Source organism: Dreissena polymorpha, chromosome 3 (genome assembly GCF_020536995.1).
Source record: "Dreissena polymorpha isolate Duluth1 chromosome 3, UMN_Dpol_1.0, whole genome shotgun sequence".
NCBI classification, from domain to species: Eukaryota; Metazoa; Mollusca; class Bivalvia; order Myida; family Dreissenidae; genus Dreissena; species Dreissena polymorpha.
In genome coordinates this window covers 38,945,599-38,965,243 of record NC_068357.1, presented here as the reverse complement: position 1 = coordinate 38,965,243, position 19,645 = coordinate 38,945,599, and the positions used below count along the sequence as shown (strand labels likewise).

The 19,645-nt window shown below is 33.0% G+C and overlaps 2 long non-coding RNA genes across 2 annotated transcripts; one reads left to right on the top strand and one right to left on the bottom strand.

The window, feature by feature from the left end:
- The first annotated feature begins 4,829 nt into the window (after positions 1-4,829).
- On the top strand, positions 4,830-8,448 carry LOC127873771 (uncharacterized). Its single transcript, XR_008046378.1, has 3 exons — positions 4,830-5,021; positions 6,013-6,142; positions 8,079-8,448. It is a non-coding gene; the product is annotated as an uncharacterized LOC127873771 (long non-coding RNA).
- A 1,674-nt stretch (positions 8,449-10,122) lies between these two features.
- LOC127873769 (uncharacterized) lies at positions 10,123-15,621 on the bottom strand. The gene is made up of 4 exons (XR_008046376.1): positions 15,523-15,621; positions 13,870-13,949; positions 10,946-11,079; positions 10,123-10,383 (listed from the first exon to the last, which is right to left on the bottom strand). It is a non-coding gene; the product is annotated as an uncharacterized LOC127873769 (long non-coding RNA).
- Positions 15,622-19,645: the final 4,024 nt, after the last annotated feature.

Sequence of the window (19,645 nt, the reverse complement as noted above, 5' to 3'; positions counted from 1 at the left end):
CAGCATTTTTATCTAGGGTCTTCACACGGTTAAATTATTTGTGCACAAATAATAATAGATGAATGCATATTAGGCTTCAATGTTGCTTATACTATGACTACTGGTTCATACGATGCCATTTTTATAAATATCTATGCCAAATTTAATGAAATAGACTTGAAAATGTGTGTCGCCAGGTACCAAATAAGAAAAAAATCAGCATTTTTATATAGGGTCTTCACACAGTAAAATTATTTGTGCCCAAGTAATAATAGATGAATGCATATTAGGCTTCAATGTTGCTTATACTATGACTACTGGTTCATACGATGCCAATTTTATAAATATCTATGCCAAATTTAATGAAATAGACTTGAAAATGTGTGTCGCCATGTACCAAGTAAGAAAAAAATCAGCATTTTTATGTAGGGTCTTCACACAGTAAAATTATTTGTGCCCAAATAAGAATAGATGAATGCATATTAGGCTTCAATGTTGCTTATACTATGACTACTGGTTCATACGATGCCAATTTTATAAATATCTATGCCAAATTTAATGAAATAGACTTGAAAATGTGTGTCGCCAGGTACCAAGTAAGAAAAAAGTCAGCATTTTTATGTAGGGTCTTCACACAGTAAAATTATTTGTGCCCAAATAAGAATAGATGAATGCATATTAGGCTTCAATGTTGCTTATACTATGACTAATGGTTCATACGATACCATTTTTATAAATGTCTATGCCAAATTTAATGAAATAGACTTGAAAATGCGATTCGCCAGGTACCAAGTAAGAAAAAAATCTGCATTTTTATGTAGGGTCTTCACACGGTAAAATTATTTGTTCCCAAATAATAATAGATGAATGCATATTAGGCTTCAATGTTGCTTATACTGACAGGGGTGGCGAAATCTCAAAAAACTAAACTTGTCCACGGACAACCATTTAGGAAATTTAACTTGTCCGTTGCTGAACAACACTTGTCCGTTAATGTTTATATAAATTATAAACGCATTTATTGATTAATGTAAAACACTGTGGAATATACCAAAATGAGTATGATTTTCTTATTTTGTTTATAGTTGTATTTCAATAGTACATTCATTATAGCAGTATATTATAAACAATATAAAGACTTTCTAAAACTTTTAATCTTGCAAAGCTAGTGTAATTAAAACATGTGTTGAACATAGTACATCGTAATCTTAACAAATTAAACTAGTCCAATATGTGGACCTCATCAGACCAGGGCTCGAAATTAACACTCGCACACTCGCAAAATGCGAGTGAAAAATACTGATTGCGAGTTAAGTTTTAAGCCACTAGTATTTTTTTGCGAGTAAAGAAATAGTGGGAAAAAAACTAGTAATATAAATGCACTCAACGTCATGAACGCTAAACCGTAGGTCAATTTATAGAACGTCTATGTATGCAGAAGCGCGCACCTTGTATGTAGACTGGTATACTTATAGTACAGATACGCGGATAGTATTGGAACAAAGAACGTTAAACAGTTGACTATTCACATTTGTTCATTGAACTTGCACAGACATGGCGTCGAAGCCAAACATAATTAGTTTCATTTTGCCTACAGACGGAAATAAAAATACAAAAGATAAAGTAAAGTTAACCGTTGATTTGTATTTTGGTGACGTCGCACTCAACACACAATATCATAGCTGATTTTTTTCAATATTTGAAAACCCATTAAAAATATCCCAAACTAACACTTAAACTTTGTTTTCTGAGTGAACACACTGCAAAATTTGCGAGTCTATTTTTGATTTTGCGAGTTGGTAATAAAGCAGCTCGCAATGTTTTGCAAGTAGAAAAAAAAGTTAATTTTGAGCCCTGTCAGACTGAGGCTCCGCTACTGGTAGCAATTTGATTATCATCAACTGGTACATGTGTAATCATTGAAAATCTGTTAGCCAAGTTTCTTGAAAAGTTCTGGTGCGTTTACTTAGATAATATATTTTATCATAATCTTTCTTAGTTTTTTTGGGAGGTGGACTGCTCAAAGCTTCGGGTTTCTGCTCCGTTGTTGAAGATTAAAAACAAAAGTTCCATTTTTTACCATTAAAGTCGTCTTAAATAACAAGGTAGACCGTGTTTTGATTATCTTACTTTGATACTTTTTATTTCCGTCTGATTGTAAAAATAAAGAAACCAGTCTGTACACTGTCTAACAGTCGGGCCAAATGTTTAAAATGCGGCATGCTCCTGGTCTCTTATAGAATTAGGGAGATCACTGCGCAGGAGAGTGCCCGTATTAAAACTTGATTGCTCCGCAAATAGCACTGACAATGTAATCGCATGTCAAAATCCGGTTTTGTAAAACTTAATTACAGCTTTAATACAATGTATTTTTTTTGTATACCTGGACCCGACTTTTAAAAAACTTGTTGTCCACGGACAACTTAATTGAAAAAAATCAGTTGCCCAGACAAGCAAATGTACGACTCGGGCAACTCGGACATTTGATTTCGCCACCCCTGAATACTATGACGATATGTTCATAACTTCATACAATGCCATTTTTATTAATATATATGCCAAATTTAATGAAATAGAAATGAAAATGTGTGTCGCCAGGTACCAAGTAAGAAAAAAATCAGCATTTTTATGTAGGGTCTTCACATGGTAAAATTATTTGTGCCAAAAATAATAACAGATGAATGCATATTAGGCTTCAATGTTGCTTATACTATGACTACTGGTTCATACAATGCCATTTTTTAAAATATCTATGCCAAATTTAATGAAATAGACTTGAAAATGTGTGTCGCCAGGTACCAAGTAAGAAAAAAATCAGCATTTTTATGTAGGGTCTTCACACGGTAAAATTATTTGTGCCCAAATAATAATAGATGAATGCATATTAGGCTTCAATGTTGCTTATACTATGACTACTGGTTCATACGATGCCAGTTTTATAAATATCTATGCCAAATTAAATGAAATAGACTTGAAAATGTGTGTCGCCAGGTACCAAATAAGAAAAAAATCAGCATTTTTATGTAGGATCTTCACAAGGTAAAATTGTTTGTGCACAAATAATAATACATGTAGATGAATGCATATTAGGCTTCAATGTTGCTTATACTATGACTACTGGTTCATACGATGCCATTTTTTAAAATATCTATGCCAAATTTAATGAAAAAGACTTGAAAATGTGTGTCGCCAGGTACCAAGTAAGAAAAAAATCAGTATTTTTATGTAGGGTCTTCACACAGTAAAATTATTTGTGCCCAATTAATAATAGATGAATGCATATTAGGCTTCAATGTTGCTTATACTATGACTACTGGTTCATACGATACCATTTTTATAAATATCTATGCCAAATTTAATGAAATAGACTTGAAAATGTGATTCGCCAGGTACCAAGTAAGAAAAAAATCCGCATTTTTATGTAGGGTCTTCACACGGTAAAATTATTTGTTCCCAAATAATAATAGATGATGCATATTAGGCTTCAATGTTGCTTATACTATGACGATATGTTCATACAATGCCACTTTTATTAATATATATGCCAAATTTAATGAAATAGAATTAAAAATGTGTGTCGCCAGGTACCAAGTAAGAAAAAAATCAGCATTTTTATGTAGGGTCTTCACATGGTAAAATTATTTGTGCCCAAATAATAATAGATGAATGCATATTAGGCTTCAATGTTGCTTATACTATGACTACTGGTTCATACGATCCCAATTTTATAAATATCTATGCCAAATTAAATGAAATAGACTTGAAAATGTGTGTCGCCAGGTACCAAGTAAGAAAAAAATCAGCATTTTTATGTAGGGTCTTCACACAGTAAAATTATTTGTGCCCAAATAATAATAGATAAATGCATATTAGGCTTCAATGCAGGGTTGGCATATTGACCTGTTTTGGCATCAACAAGCTTTATCAATTGGCCCTCAAATTTTGCACATAAACGCTACACGATCAACCAATATGCCTTTTCATTTCAAGTTGGAAAGCAATTTAGCCCTTATTCGGCCATAATAGGGTGGAGGATCGATTTAAAATACAACTATTCCAGATACAAAAATATTAATTCATTTATTTAATGCACTTATTTTCTTCTCTTTTGCTACGAAATGACCAGTCATATTTTGCACTAGCAGATAATATTTCTTTTTTTACATATGAAAGGTAAAAAGAAATTCAAGCAGCATTTTATAATATAAATTTAAAAATGCACTAAATCATGCACTTAAAAACAATATTATTGTGATTCTGTTATTTATAATCATATTAATAATGCCTCATTTTTCTCCATTTTATGGTTTACTATCTATTTTTCCCAATTTTATGGTTTATCTTGCTTATTTTCTGAATTCAAAAGGCACTGGCTTAAAAAAACTGTCTATGCATGTAACTGTATATTGAAATCTCATTATGAGTGATTATAAATGCATGATAAAATTCTAACATGTTATTTTATAGATAAATCTATATTGTTTGTAATTTTTCCTAAACATTATTAGCCACCGTTGTGGTCAAACATATTTTTTTGTTTTATTAATGACGTTGTTTCACAGATTACTGTAACAGAGCTACAGATTAGGGGGCCGTTTCATCAATAATTACGTATTTTTATACGATCGTAAATTATGTATCGATACTAATGTAGTGGTTTACGATTTTACATAAACTCCGTTTCATCAACGAAATCATAAATGCAACATACATAATATACGACTACTTAAATATACGTATTTTGTAACCGAAAAAAATAGTGACACAGTCTGAAAAATTGCATGACGTAATTTTCGCGCGTTCTGTCAGCTAAGGAAAACATCGCACAAAAACATACTCCTTTAAATATGAGGTCGATTTACGTCTAATTATTTGGACTAACAAAAACAATGCTAGTTGTGAATCGAAACAAAAACAAACATTGGAAAACGTGGTGTATACCGGTGTGGAAGGCTACCGATTGCTGTTTGGCCGACACTCTCCTTCCGTTACTAAACGCAAAAAGAAGTTATTTTGCCATTTTGGATGGAGACGGTTAAAATGTGAGTTGAGAACTTGTTGGTCATGAATGAATACAGCTGAAATAATTCGCGTTCAGGATAAATCTGAACGCGAATTATTTCAGCCAAGTGTCTGCCAAAGCAAAACTCATCAAAAGACTCTAAGGCGGCAATTGATATTGACAAGAATGAAGATTATTTTTGCTTATTTTCTTTATCCACAAATAAAAATATATTGGTAAGATTAATTGTTTTGATCTTTCTATGCAGAAATGCGACTGTGGTGTAGATCAATTAACAGTTTAATAATATAATTTAATATAGACCAATCGGAATTCAGGCTGACAATAACAAGACATATCATGGATTGAAAGTTTGTCATGTCAGCATTTTTGTGTTCAATTATCAAATATTATATTTCAATAAGGTATTAGATTCACATGACACAACATGATTAGTTATTACAAATGTCATATCATTGAGAATGCTATTTGTTTGTCTATTATATAGAGGATATTTGTTGGATTCGGTGGATTATCATTTTTAATTCACGAGTGATCATAGACAATGATATTTTCACAAGTGGCGCAGCCACGAGTGAAAATATATATTCTCTATGATCACGAGTGAATTAAAATCGATATTCCACTGAATCCAACAAATTTTCTTTTTATTTTATGCTTTTTTCGCAGTTTATATACATTGTTAAAGAGTTTTACTTAAGAATGTCATTGGGATTATGTTGTCATTTTGTCAAATAAATGACGTCATTTCACAGTAAACAGTGAAAATTATCGATAATTCTCACTGATAATTTTCATTGTTTGAAACAGTGAAATTATCAGTTTTAATCCACCGATATTTCTCTATAAACCACCGGAAAGCATTAAATAATTATCATTGTCCACAATAATTTATTATAGCGTTGATTCACAAGATGTAAATAATCAACATTGATTTATATTGCTTTCTCTGCAAAACTGTGTTACATGTAAAGATCACAAATGCAGTTTTCATTTCTTTGTTTTTCCAGAAAACAAAATGTTATTACTGGCTGAAGGACCAAAATTGAATGGACAGAGAACACGGTTGTCAAAACTCAAACAGAAGTTGTGTCACTCAGCTATGTTAAAACATAAAACTGAAGGCAGAAGCAACAAATAGTAATTATTAGTTTTTTCTATAGATTATAGTAAAGCTGACTGCTAATTATTTCCTACAATTAAAATGTAACAATTTATGTTTTCAATTTTTAGCTGGGCTGTTTTCGGAGAAAACCCAAGGTATTGTCATAGCCAGCGTGTAGTGTCGTCCACGTCATGCTCAAACCTTAAAGCGGGTATATACGATTTTTTATATGTGTTTAATTGTAATATATTGATAAAATATGTTACAATAACACAACATAGGCAAGAAAAATTATACATTAAAGCCGAATTTCATAAAATGCAGCAAAGACAAATTAGCGGCCCGAGCCGATAGTGACGTACATATTTTCCTACAATAACCGAAGCATTCGTCTTTGTATTATAAACCGTTAAACTACGAGGGGTGTTCCAGAAGTTCGTGGATTTTCGCTATAACTTATTAGTTGATGGTAAAAGTCACTGAAATTTACATATTATGCAAACCAATTATCACGGACTTTATATATAAGCTAAAAATGCATGAATTCCATAAAGCGCGTTTGAAACGCGTTGCCATAGAGACCTCAGTAACGACATGCGGCACACGCGTGTATTTTATTATAAGTATGAGCGTTACGCGAATTTAAATTTGGTTTAAATGTCGTTGATAAACAGAATTTACGGCAAATTTCACGTAACAGCGCCTAAGTCCTCCTTACAGCCCGGATTTGGCCCCTATGGACTTCCGCGTCTTCCCGGAAGTTAAATCACAGTTACGCGGTATTCGCTTTGCAAGTAAACAGGAACTTACAGTTGCAGCAAAGCGAATCGTGTCGTCTTTTGACGCTGACTGGTATAGAGACACTTTTGACAAGTGGATTTCCCGACACATAAAGTGCATTCGCGTTGGAGGTGATTATGTGGAAAAGATTTGACAGTTGTTAACTTCATAACGTCATTGACGTTGAACAGAAACGTTACACGTGCGTCGGTGCGCGCATTGTGCACATGTTTAAATCTCTGATATATAATTATTGTTTTATGTATTTCCATGATATTTTGAGAGTATATTTGGAAAGGACGAAATATTATTAACATGCTATTTGTTTTTCCATTTATGTTACCAAATGAAAGTTATAGCGAAAATCCACGAACTTCTGGAACACCCCTCGTAAGTTTAGATGCACATCGTACATGGATGGTATACATGCTGGCGAATTCGGCTGTACAGCCGTTTTCAATTTCAGAATTAAATATCTGGCTTATTTCGCATTTTTCGACACACGTTCTTCTTAACTTTTATTTTAATTTATATTGAAATATATATATAATGAGTTTTTTACACAGTTTATATAAATTCATAAATATTTGACAAAATCGTATATACCCGCTTTAACATTTTGTCAATGTATTGAACTTTGGCCATAAAATCAAAGTGTTGCCACCTATAACTTTGAAACTTCATATGCAGCTCCACCTTGACGAGTTTTACACGCCTCACCCATATTTGGGTCACTAGGTCAAAGGTGAAGGTCACTGTGACCTTAAAATAATTCTGACAAGCTTTATTCGTTAAAAAATGCACCCACAGCCGAGCGTTCACACCTGTTATGCGGTGCTCTTGTTTTTAATTGTACTCGGGGATAAAGTACTGCTGCATTTTTTCATTTAACTTTATTACCGGAAACCTATTTACCAGGGTATGAACTTGTTTGTCAAGGTATTTTTTATTTAATTCATTCGACATCAAGGTACTTAAAAAAGAAATTGGATTGTAGAGCATTAGTGTCACACACAAATGTTGAGTTTAAATTCAGAAAGCTAGGTTAATTTTGCAATACAAAAACCAACTTTCAGAAACAAAACCAGGTCATGTAGGCATGCTAACTTATTATGACCATAGTGTCATATGTTGTGTATTGAATATTTAGTTCTGTTAAATGTATAAACTAGTAAATTTATCTGCTTGCAGCAACATGTGAAGAATGAAGCAGCAGCGTAACTAAAACTCGGGAGGAGATGTTGATGGCGTCAAGGGAATTTATGCCATTCAGAGGGACATAAGCAATAATCATGAGGAACTGGTTTCTCTTAAAAAAATGAAATTTTAAATTGCTGAATTGTTTCTGGAACTTTTAATTGATTTTACATGTGATGGTGTTCAGTGAGTCTATGAAATTTATTATTACACATATCATGTAAGATATAAATTGTCATATGAATTATAATACCATGCCCAGTTAATATATTGTACTTCCTGATGAATAATAAATATTTGTGAATGTTCTTTGTGTTTTATTCATTGAAAACTAGTGTCATAGCAACTGTTATTAAATACCATTAACATTATTATGATGAACATTTCAATAAAAATACAAAAAAATTGCACAGGTAAACAACATATTTTAACGGTAGATGACTAAATAATTGAACAGAGAATCATAAAGGGGTAAAGTTTAGTAAATAAATTCGGAAACAATCTAATATACTGGAAAACTTTTTTTCATTACAATAGTTTCCATATTTATAGACAGCACACTTATTATAATAAAGTACCGATACATTTACAAGCCCACTTTTTATGCCCCCCTTCAAAGAAGAGGGGGTATATTGTTTTGCTTGGTCGGTCTGTCCACCAGATGGTTTCCAGATGATAGATAACTCAAGAAAGCTTAGGCCTAGGATCATGAAACTTCATAGGTAGATTAATCATGACTGGCAGATGACCCCTATTGATTGTCAGGTCACTAGGTCAAAGGTCAAGGTCACAGTGAGTCGAAACAGTAAAATGATTTCCAGATGATAAATTAAGAATGCTTACGCCTAGGATCATGAAACTTCATAGGTACATTGATCATGACTTGCAGATGACCCCTATTGATTTTCAGGCCACTAGGTCAAATGTCAAGGTCACGGTGACTCGAAATAGTAAAATGGTTTCCTGATGGTAACTCAAGAATGCTAACAGCGAGGATTATCAAACTTCATAGGTACATTGATCATGTCTGGCAGATGACCCCTATTGATTTTCAGGTCACTAGGTCAAAGGTAAAGTTCACAGTGACAAAAAAACGTATTCACACAATGACTGCCACTACAACTAACAGCCCATATGGGGAGCATGCATCTTTTAGAGCGAAAGTCAGTGGGTAAAATATCACTTGAAAAATTGTTAATGGGGAAAAGTACCTTGAGTATATGATCTTTTTAGAACCTCAGATAACTGTTCAATATTCAAGGGACCTTTTCCAGTTTTGGTAAATTGACTAAATTAAAAAAAATAAGTTTAAGATTCGCAAACTTTTGATGTTGTTATGATATTTGTGAGGAAACAGTAATACTGAACATTTACCATGCTCTAAAACATCCATTATATGCATCTTTTGACAATTTAAAAACTTGAACATTTTAAAGCGTTGCAACTAACTGCTGCAACACTCGACGATTGAATAATGAGTTCTGTTGTTGTCGTTATATTTTGTGACACGATGAGGATTGCTCATATAAAGTGTAAAATACATCACTCATTGTATCAACACGGACGGACAAGTGGTCTTAGTGTGAGGCTTTTACTTCAGGGGTTAGTGGTTTGAGCCCTGTAGGAGTTACTTTTTATCTTTCTTTAATTGTATTCTTTTTTTACTGGAGCTTTTTAGATCCAGTGTTTACATGTATCAATATAAAAGTGTTTAATGAAAAACTTAAATATATGCCAAAATTTAGGAAAAGTTCCCTTTAAAATAAATATTAAATCAAGCACTTGATAATATCTAACACATAACTTTTTTATTAGTCCTCAAACATTGGCATTTTTTTTCTTTCACAAACCTATAACCTTGAAGTAAATATTAGACAAATTAAGCATACACAATTCTAAAACATGCAAACATCAGCTGTTGTAACTATTGTGTCTAGACGACCAGGAATACCAATCCTTCCAAATCAGCTATGACACAACTTTACGCCATTTGGCTGAGTAGTGTAGCTCTGCCTATTCAGAGAAGACTCAAGCCATCTATCACTTTATAACATTTATAACTATAATTTTTTAACATTTTTTATGAAACAGTTTGATCAGGTGCTGCCTCTTATCACATGCTGCTCGATGTAATGGTGTGTTGTTCATAACTTCCGGTTCCATCACGTTTCCAACCAATTCCTCTATCAGTGGAACGTTTAAATCCAGACAAAGGTTATGCAGGGGCATGTACACAGTTGATATTTCACAGCACTTATTGGACTTGAAAGGCCAACATCCACCAGTGGCATGCAGATATCTAAACAAATATCAAAAGTATTTCTTTAACATAGACATTTGTCTAAGTGACTAAATTGTCCTGATACCATTGACATTAATTTAATTTCAATATTAATTATATTTAACATATAGCCTACAAAACACTTTATATGTGCCTGTATTCACTATTAATGCACAATATCATTTAAATGTTCTAGTAAACAATATTTGATACATAGAGCCTGAGGTTAAGCAAATGAATTTTGAAGATTTAAAATAAAATGAATTAAACATCAGTTTATTTGTACGGACATTTTTTTTATGAAACATATTCCCACATGCAAACAACCCTCAGTTATAATAAAAGTTAATTTACATATAAATTCTAAAATTTGATAATTAAAGTTGTACGTTATCAAGCTTTAGAAGTTACGTTTGATTTAAGACACTGTGAGGCACAAGAAAGAGATTGGCACTAATACTTCATTTAAATACTGTGTGGTAAGTTGATCTCGCACTAATAAGACTTACATTACACAACCTATATAATTTGTTATCAATCTCTTGATTTCAACACTCCAAATGCCCTTTCTACTACCCACCCTCTACATAGATGGTCATTGTAGGCCTGTTCCGCAGCATGGGAGGGATGTGGTTAAGGGGTCATCAGGTTAGTCCTTAACGGATACCCACTATCTCCCAGTAGATGACCCTCATCATTGGTGCTCAGATATTGCTGTAAATGGAAATATGTAATTTGGGAGTTGCTTTGTCTTTGATTAAACAGCAGTCCACAGTTAATATTGTTAGATTAAGGTAGGAAAGCATCTCAATAAGTTTCACAAAACTAGCTTAAGTATTATCAAATCACTACTGGTCGTGTACGTAATTCCAGCCACTTTTGGGACTATTTTAATAAAATCTTTTGTTTTAGGCGACTGGTTTAAACTAAACTTCACATATATAATCCTGGGTTCAAAACTCACCTAGCATGAAAATTTCAATAGAATTAGATCAGTGTATGTTACTTTTATGAACAGAAATTAATGACATATAAACTATCAATTTTCGTAGGGCAATTGTACCTAAAAAAATCGACCACTTTTCAGTTTAATCTGCAGGTACAATTACAAAGCAATATCTTTAGACAAATGTCCTCATTTTAAGAGTATTAATAAAGGTTTACACAAACACAATTTTTAACTTGAAACTTAAAACATATGCGACATTATTATACCAGTTACTCCCCCTACCTATTTTAACAAGGGCTGTTTGTAAAACATGCATGCCCCCCTATATGGGCTATAAGTTGTAGTAGCAGCCATTGTGTGAATACGTTTTTTGTCACTGAATACGTTTTTTGTCAATGTGGGTGGTGGTGGTGGTGGTGGTGGTGGTAGCAGAAGAAATAGTAGTAGTAGTAGTAGTAGTAGTAGTAGTAGTAGTAGTAGTAGTAGTAGTAGTAGTAGTAGTAGTAGTAGAGTAGTAGTAGAAGTAGTAGTAGTTGTAGTAGTAGTAGTAGAAGTAGTAGTAGTAGTAGTAGTAGTAGTAGTAGTAGTAGTAGTAGTAGTAGTAGTAGTAGTAGTAGTAGTAGTAGTAGGTGGTGGTGGTGGTAGCAAAAGAAATAGTAGTAGTAGTAGTAGTAGTAGAAGTAGTAGTAGTAGTAGTAGTAGTAGTAGTAGTAGTAGTAGTAGTAGTAGTAGTAGTAGTAGTAGTAGTAGTAGTAGTAGTAGTAGTAGTAGTAGTAGTAGTAGTAGTAGAAGTAGTAGTAGTAGTGGTAGAGCAGTAGTAGAAGTAGTAGTAGTAGTAGTAGTAGTAGTAGTAGTAGTAGTAGTAGTAGTAGTAGTAGTAGAGTAGTAGTAGTAGTAGTAGTAGTAGTAGTAGTAGTAGTAGCAGTAGAAGTAGTAGTAGTAGTAGTAGTAGTAGTAGTAGTAGTAGTAGTAGTAGTAGTAGTAGTAGTAGTAGAAGAAGTATTAGTAGTATTAGTAGCAGCAGCAGCAGCAGTAGTAGCAGTAGTAATAGTAGTTGTAGTAGTAGTAGTATGCATTACAAAAATGCAGTTAGCCTTACATTTGGTAAAATTTAAATATATTACAAGGGAGGCAAATCTGTAACAATAAATTTAAACTTATTGCATTTGTTTCCCCTGTAGTGTATTACCTCCCCTGTCCTGCTTATATTTATATTAATCAACAAAATTAAACATTAACACAATATTTAATATACAAAATATACAAAAAAATCTCATATTCTGATAATATTTTTACTGATCCACTGTATTTTACTAAAAGGATGATGTTTCATTGGACTGATAATTATAGATTTAGGATTACAGACCAGTTGCTTCAGTAATATTGTTCAGAGTGTGCCCTGTTGGCCGCGTATGCATTCTAAAATTATCATTCAAAAACCCATTTTACTATTTCGAGTCACCGTGACCTTGACCTTTGACCTAGTGACCTCAAAATCAATAGGGGTCATCTGCTAGTCATGATCAATGTACCTATGAAGTTTCATGATCCTAGGCACAAGCGTTCTTGAGTTATCGTCTGACAACCACCTGGTGGACGGACCGACAGACAGACCGACCGACATGAGCAAAGCAATATACCCCCTCTTCTTCGAAGGGGGGCATAATAAATATTATAAGGCCTGCACGGTTAATGGGGAACTGCATATTCATAAAAAATATTTATTTTTAATAGTTTTAATCAATTTTTACTAACATAGCTAAGAAAGTAAAAACATTTTGTTTAAAAAGTTGACTTTAGTGTCGATTTTTAGTAAACGCTTATATTTAATTTTACAACATGTAAACTATTAATATTCAAATCAAGGGAGGTAATTTAATTTATATATTAAAAGTTTATATTTAGATCCTGATTTTTTTGTTTTAAATGTATGTTTTTATACAATTAATTAAAAATACATTAATTAAAGTTTATCAGATAGAAATAATGATAATTTTATCAAATATATTTGTTTCTTATATGAAAATAATTTTTGCAATGGATAATGACGTCACTTTTCCCATGAGAGAAATATCTTGTGTTATGTTTGAGACATTTTAATGCAAACGTTTACAGTGATATGCTTATTTAATTTGCAAAATATTGAGATTAGGGTTGGGTTTCAAGTTGATTGTTCTAAAAATAATTAAAACATGTGTGTTTAGATCATGAAAATGATTAAACACAGGTGGCCGATTTTTTACGTACAGGCCGGAATTACGTACACGACCAGTATATTTTAGTTACCTAGATGAAATAATGTAACTTAAGACGATATTTAAAGATAATACTGATAGCTGCATTGGCTAACACATTGAAGAACAAAAGCTTGATCACACAGTGCTAATGGTGCTTATTGTGGTAGTTTATGATTTTTGCGCATGTACGTAACTAATTATTATTAGATGTCAAATATGATAAGCATTACACTTATTTCAACCTTTTATGGTATTTATCTGCTTTTATACCAAATTTAATGATAAGGTAATGAATCATAATACTGTATTTACATTTACCTCATGCTGGCGTCAGCAACAGCCTGCACATTAATGGCATGGAATCCTCAGTAAACATCTCCCTTGGCAATATGCAAAATCTATAAAAAAATTAAAGTTATTCATTAACATGAGAGTGCTCATCATTTCATGTTCACATTACCAACACAAAAGGGAGGAATGCAGAAAAGGAGTAAATAAATAAAAAAGCCCCATCAATATGCACGAAATAAATTTTTTGGATGGGGGATGCATATTTTTAGCACTGCAGAATTGAATTTGACAAATAAATAAATTGTAATCAAATGAAAACAATATAGAAATAATTAAGGTAATTGTTCTGCAATTATTAAAGACATAAGGTACAATCTACTTTACTCACGCTTGATTGGTTATTCACAGCTTGGGTACTATTACATGTACCCCTGGTACCATTAAGCATACTTGCATGTACCTCGGGTAAGGTTAATATACTTAAACGTACCCAGTCCTTATTAGACTGTACCCGAGTTGTATTCCTGCCCAAAATCCGATGTGGTACAGTGCACTACAGATAAATGTAAAGCGATATTGTTTATATAAATAAAACTTACCTTTTGAAAAAACTGCATCAACATGCTTTTTGAGTATAAATTTCGATGATATAAAGACTATTTGAGAAAAAAGTTGACATTAATGTGAACATAATTAAACAAATTTAAGCCTACAACAACCCATTTAGCATTAATTTTCCGGCTATGTTAAAGTATATTAACTGTAACAGGGTTAGCTCTACATGTAAGTATACTTAAAGAGTACCCGGGGTACAGGTAAGTAGTATCCGAGCTGACAATGACCAATAGAACAACATTGTAATCAAATGAGAACAATATAGAAACAATTATGGTGATTTTTCTACAATTATTAAATACATAAGGTACCATCAGCATCTACTTAACTCACCAATACAATAAAGCTCCATTGGTCATTGTTGGCTCGGGCACTACTTACTTTTTCCCTGGGTACTCTTAAGTATACTTACATGTACCCCGGGTACGGTTAATATATTTAATCGTACCCGGTCGATATTAGACTGTACCCGAGTTGTATTCCCGCCTAAAATCCTATGTTGTAAAACGCGCTACCGATTATCTTGAGCAAACTTCTCTTTTTAAAAAAACTGCGTCAACATGCTTTGTGAGTATGAGTTTCGATAATATAGAGGCCATTTTACAGAAAATTGACATAAATGTGAATATATTTAATTAAAAAAAAAAGCCAACAACGACCGATTAAGCTTTAAATTTCCCAGATATGTTTTAGTATATTTACCGTTCCCGGGGTACATGTAAGTAAACTTAAGAGTACCCGGGGTACATGTAAGTAGTACCCGAGCCGACAATGACCAATCGAGCTACAATAAACTTGTTTAGAAATAGCAAACACAAACAGTATCATGATGTCATATTACTTTTTCATGATCATGATGTTATAATCAACAGTTTCGAGGTAAAGTATTGTTCAATCACAACATTTAGAAGTAGAACAACTACATTCTACAAGTTCAACATTAGCGGGTGGGGTAAATCAGCTTGCTCTTAATGTCATCGAAAAGTACACGTCGACACAAAATAGAATGAGTTAAACATAAAGTCATTTGTAAAGAAACACAACAATAAATAATTAAACTAATACCGGTAATCATCGAATGCTTTTATTAAGAAAAGATACAACAATGACTTATTCTTCAACCATTTTGCAAAATCCGAGTTGTCAAATGCTACGTAAACAAAGGGCAACTACTCTAAAGTTTTTGGGTTAAATTCTACTTATTTGCTGTTTGAAAATAAATACAATTTTATAATAATACTTGTTTAAATCAATGATTTCTTCGCCTTTTTTACATACCTAAGCGACGGAATGAAAGGTATGAGCTCGCCGGCAAGTTGGTGAAATGTCTTCCCCGATCACAACCAACAATCGCTCTATTCCGCCCTTACTTAGACGATATATCGAAGCAATGTTCTCATCTCTTAGGTTTTCGAGAACAATTCTCTCCCTAAAAAGCCTTGGCATTGGCAATTTTTCGTCTCCTGTCATCGTGGATGACAAAAACGACCGCCATTTCGTTAATTTACGGTTACCCTTACTCAGTCGTATATTTATGTATGAAATTTATGTAATTTTAATTTACGATTTGCTTGATGAAACGCGATTTCATTGAAACATCGTAATTTATGTAAATCGTAATTTACAACTAGTCGTAAATCGTTGATGAAACGGCTCCCAGGTGCGCATTTGTGTAAATACCCAATGTAAAATTGCCGATTACGCATAGAAAAATAAAACCATGCGTTCCGAAACCCAATTGAAATTGTCGATTAGGCATATCATATTTTTCCTTTGCATATTGAGTAAATCTGTCCCGGAAATACCCTGGTCCGAAATACCCGGATTCTTTCCGCTTTGTCCAAGCGCTTTCAGTATACGTGTTATTGTTGTGAAAATGTAGATGTTAATGTTATACTTGTTATGTACAAACTGACTTAAAATAAAATTTGTATATTTGTATACCATGTGCTCAAGTGTTTTCAAATTCAGAATGACATTTCCCGGTATTTTAGAATATTCTGGCTTGTGTTGTTAACAAATTGTAGTGTAAATACAAACTCAAAGTAAATATTTAAAACTACCCGATTCACACTGAAATCATTTTTATAATCCACCAGACTTGTTGTTAATCACAAATAATAGATTTCAGAAAACGAAAGTAATGTTTACAATTTCAGCAAAAAATGTCAAGGTCGTTCGAAAGTATCCAAATTAAAACTAGTCTTGGACAAAGCGACAATGGCGTCAAAGTTGTGAATTTCAGACTGATGAGAGTTATTTTCATCTATTGTAAGATGCATTTGAAACATTTGAACCTTAAAATATTCCTCGGTGCAGTAATTTATATTCATTCACCAATATATGTAGAAATGTATCCAAGAAAATGAGTATTCTTTGATTTATAGCGTGACATAAATATGTTACGACTCTGGTTGACTTTCGATACGGGGTTGGCTTCATCATACAGGTATGTCAATACTATATCAGTGTCCGACAAATTTCTTATTTTTCAGGGAGCCCACTGGGCTACCAATAAAAATATTTGGTAGCCCATATAATTTTCCTACAAAATGATAAGATGCAGGTTTTCATCTTTATTTTATTTCTTCATTTACATATACACATAATATGTATACATACATATACATAATACAGCAAGTAGTCTGATGTACACAGTCAATATCGTTAATTAATGTTACAGTACAGGCACCGTGTACTTAAATGTAAATGTACCAAAGAAAATCATATACTACATGTAGATATTACATGTATGTGCACATGTATGTGTACTTAAATTCGGACAGCACGTTAAGTTGGAAACGTAAATAAAGCGTTTAGATGATCAATACGACTGACTTGTATGGTGTTAATCAATGCAATTGCTCTTTTTAACAACAAATACCGAGTTTCAAGAAATCAAGAGTATTAAATCATTTATTTACTTGTGTCCGACTTTAAGTTCTGTCCGAATTTACGTATTGCATCCGTATGTTACGACACTAGTGTGCAGTCAGTATACAATACAATAATTGTTTCAATAATGAAGGAACTGCTACAGTGTAACGGTAACGATACAGCGTGTTTACATTATATTTTATTAAGAGGAAATGTCAATGCCAAATAATTCGCGAGATACCCCGGTACTTTAGTTGAAATTCACAACGAAACTTTTAATGTAAATTAAATGATCTCAATGATGTACCCGCTACGAAATTTTTATTTACAAATAAATACACCCATGCCAATTTGTGCGTGCTTTTTATCTGGACCAGGGGCCTATACGTTTGTATAGGTCCCTGTCTGGACAAAGAAATTCATTTATTAAATGTAGAATTTTGTAACCTAAAATAGCTGTACACAACGTGTGCAAACCGTCGCAGGTGATTTACGCAAGTTGCAATTGAACGGTCCTGATTGGGAGCTTATTTCATCATATCTTTAAATAGAATCATATGCCGAAATTCAATTGACACTTTAGAAAATTTTAAACGTTTGTGTTTATGACTCTCATCGTCTATATTACCCTCCCATAATTTGGTTTAAAAAAAATTAAATTGGGCATATATGGGATTATTGATTAACAGTCGATCAATCCAATTATTAATTGACAATGCAAACTAATAAGCAGGTGTTAACCGCGTTGTTATTAATATTCATTTTCGGTTTCGTTACCGTTTTGAAGAATCCGCTATTGTTTTGATTTATTTAATGTTCGGCATCCTTGGATATTTAACGACATCAAAAACGAAGTCGCTCTTACTCATTGTTGCGGTTAACAAAGAATTCCAAACTGCGAAATGATGTTGCATCATGTGTGCCAACTATCCAACCGGCTCTCATTATATTATTAGCAGACGACAAATGTTGATTTTGATTGAATGATTAAAATTCACTCTTACTGTTTACGACATTACCGCAAGTGATCGGTGACTGATAAGATAATTGATTGCACTTTGTTATCGGATTATAAACAAGACACAGTGTAGAAACACATGGTCAGCGTGTTTATTCTACGTATGTCTGTCAATAAAACGGGCTACCGCTCTTATAGATTTATAGTAGCCCGGCGGGCGTCAGCTGGAACATTTCAGTAGCCCGATGAAAAAATTCTGTAGCCTCCGGGCTCCGGGCAATGGATTTGTCGGACACTGCTATATAAATTGTACGCTGAAGTTTCTTTAGCTAATATTTTTCTTATGTTGACAGACCATTGACATTGCTGGGGTTTGTTGAGATAAATACTTATTATCATCAGGGGCAGGAAGACATTATAGACATTAAACAGCGTATCATTACGTAGACAACAGTTGCACAACTGTATGCGTAAAAGGTAAATCAGTATATTAATAATTATGTTGACAACTAGCTTACGTAGCAACGTCCGAAAATATGAAATATCCGACATCTATTTCAATATTTAAAATTCAAGATATAATGACTACTGAACTGTTTTACTTTAAGGAAAAAACAGTAAAAGTATGTTTTTAATGAAAATGAAACACAACAAACAATATACTTATCATGATAACGGCTAAACGACTAATTATCCCAATATAACACTGTCATTGAATCGCACATTTCAATTTAAAATTATTCCCCTTGAAAGATAATGCATATTGATATAACGAATTCATCAAACGTTATCAAACATGAGTAATTTGCATTGCATCGGATTCCCACAATATTATGTGGATGTAAATCGGATCCGGTTGTTGTTTATGTGTCAAGCTCATTTTGCCAGTGAGATACTTAAATTTCTTGCGTAGTAAAATCGGCTAGATTGAACTTTACCGGTACGCAGTTGTTTACCACTATCAAATCTACTGTAAAGTACACAAAGATACTTACATAATTCTGCCGTATCTGTCTGAATAAACATCCGCTGCACAAAATATAGACATTTGTATTAATGATTATTAAACACAATCATATTTTTCTGTGTTTATTAAATTAATGACACTGAGTTTCTTTGTTGCGTTACAAGATGGCGGATCTCTAGCGCTGTTTGTGAAGTGACGTCACAATGTTTATTTGAGCGCGTGCCCGTTCCCACAAAAAAAGTTTAAACACAAAATACTCGAAAACTTGATTTTTGCCAGGTATAACGCCTACGCCAACAGGTAGATCGCATTCTTGTCCATATACATGTCAAATTTCAGCAAACGTGTTCGGCCAGTTTTCAAGAGACCCAAATCGCAGTGATTTG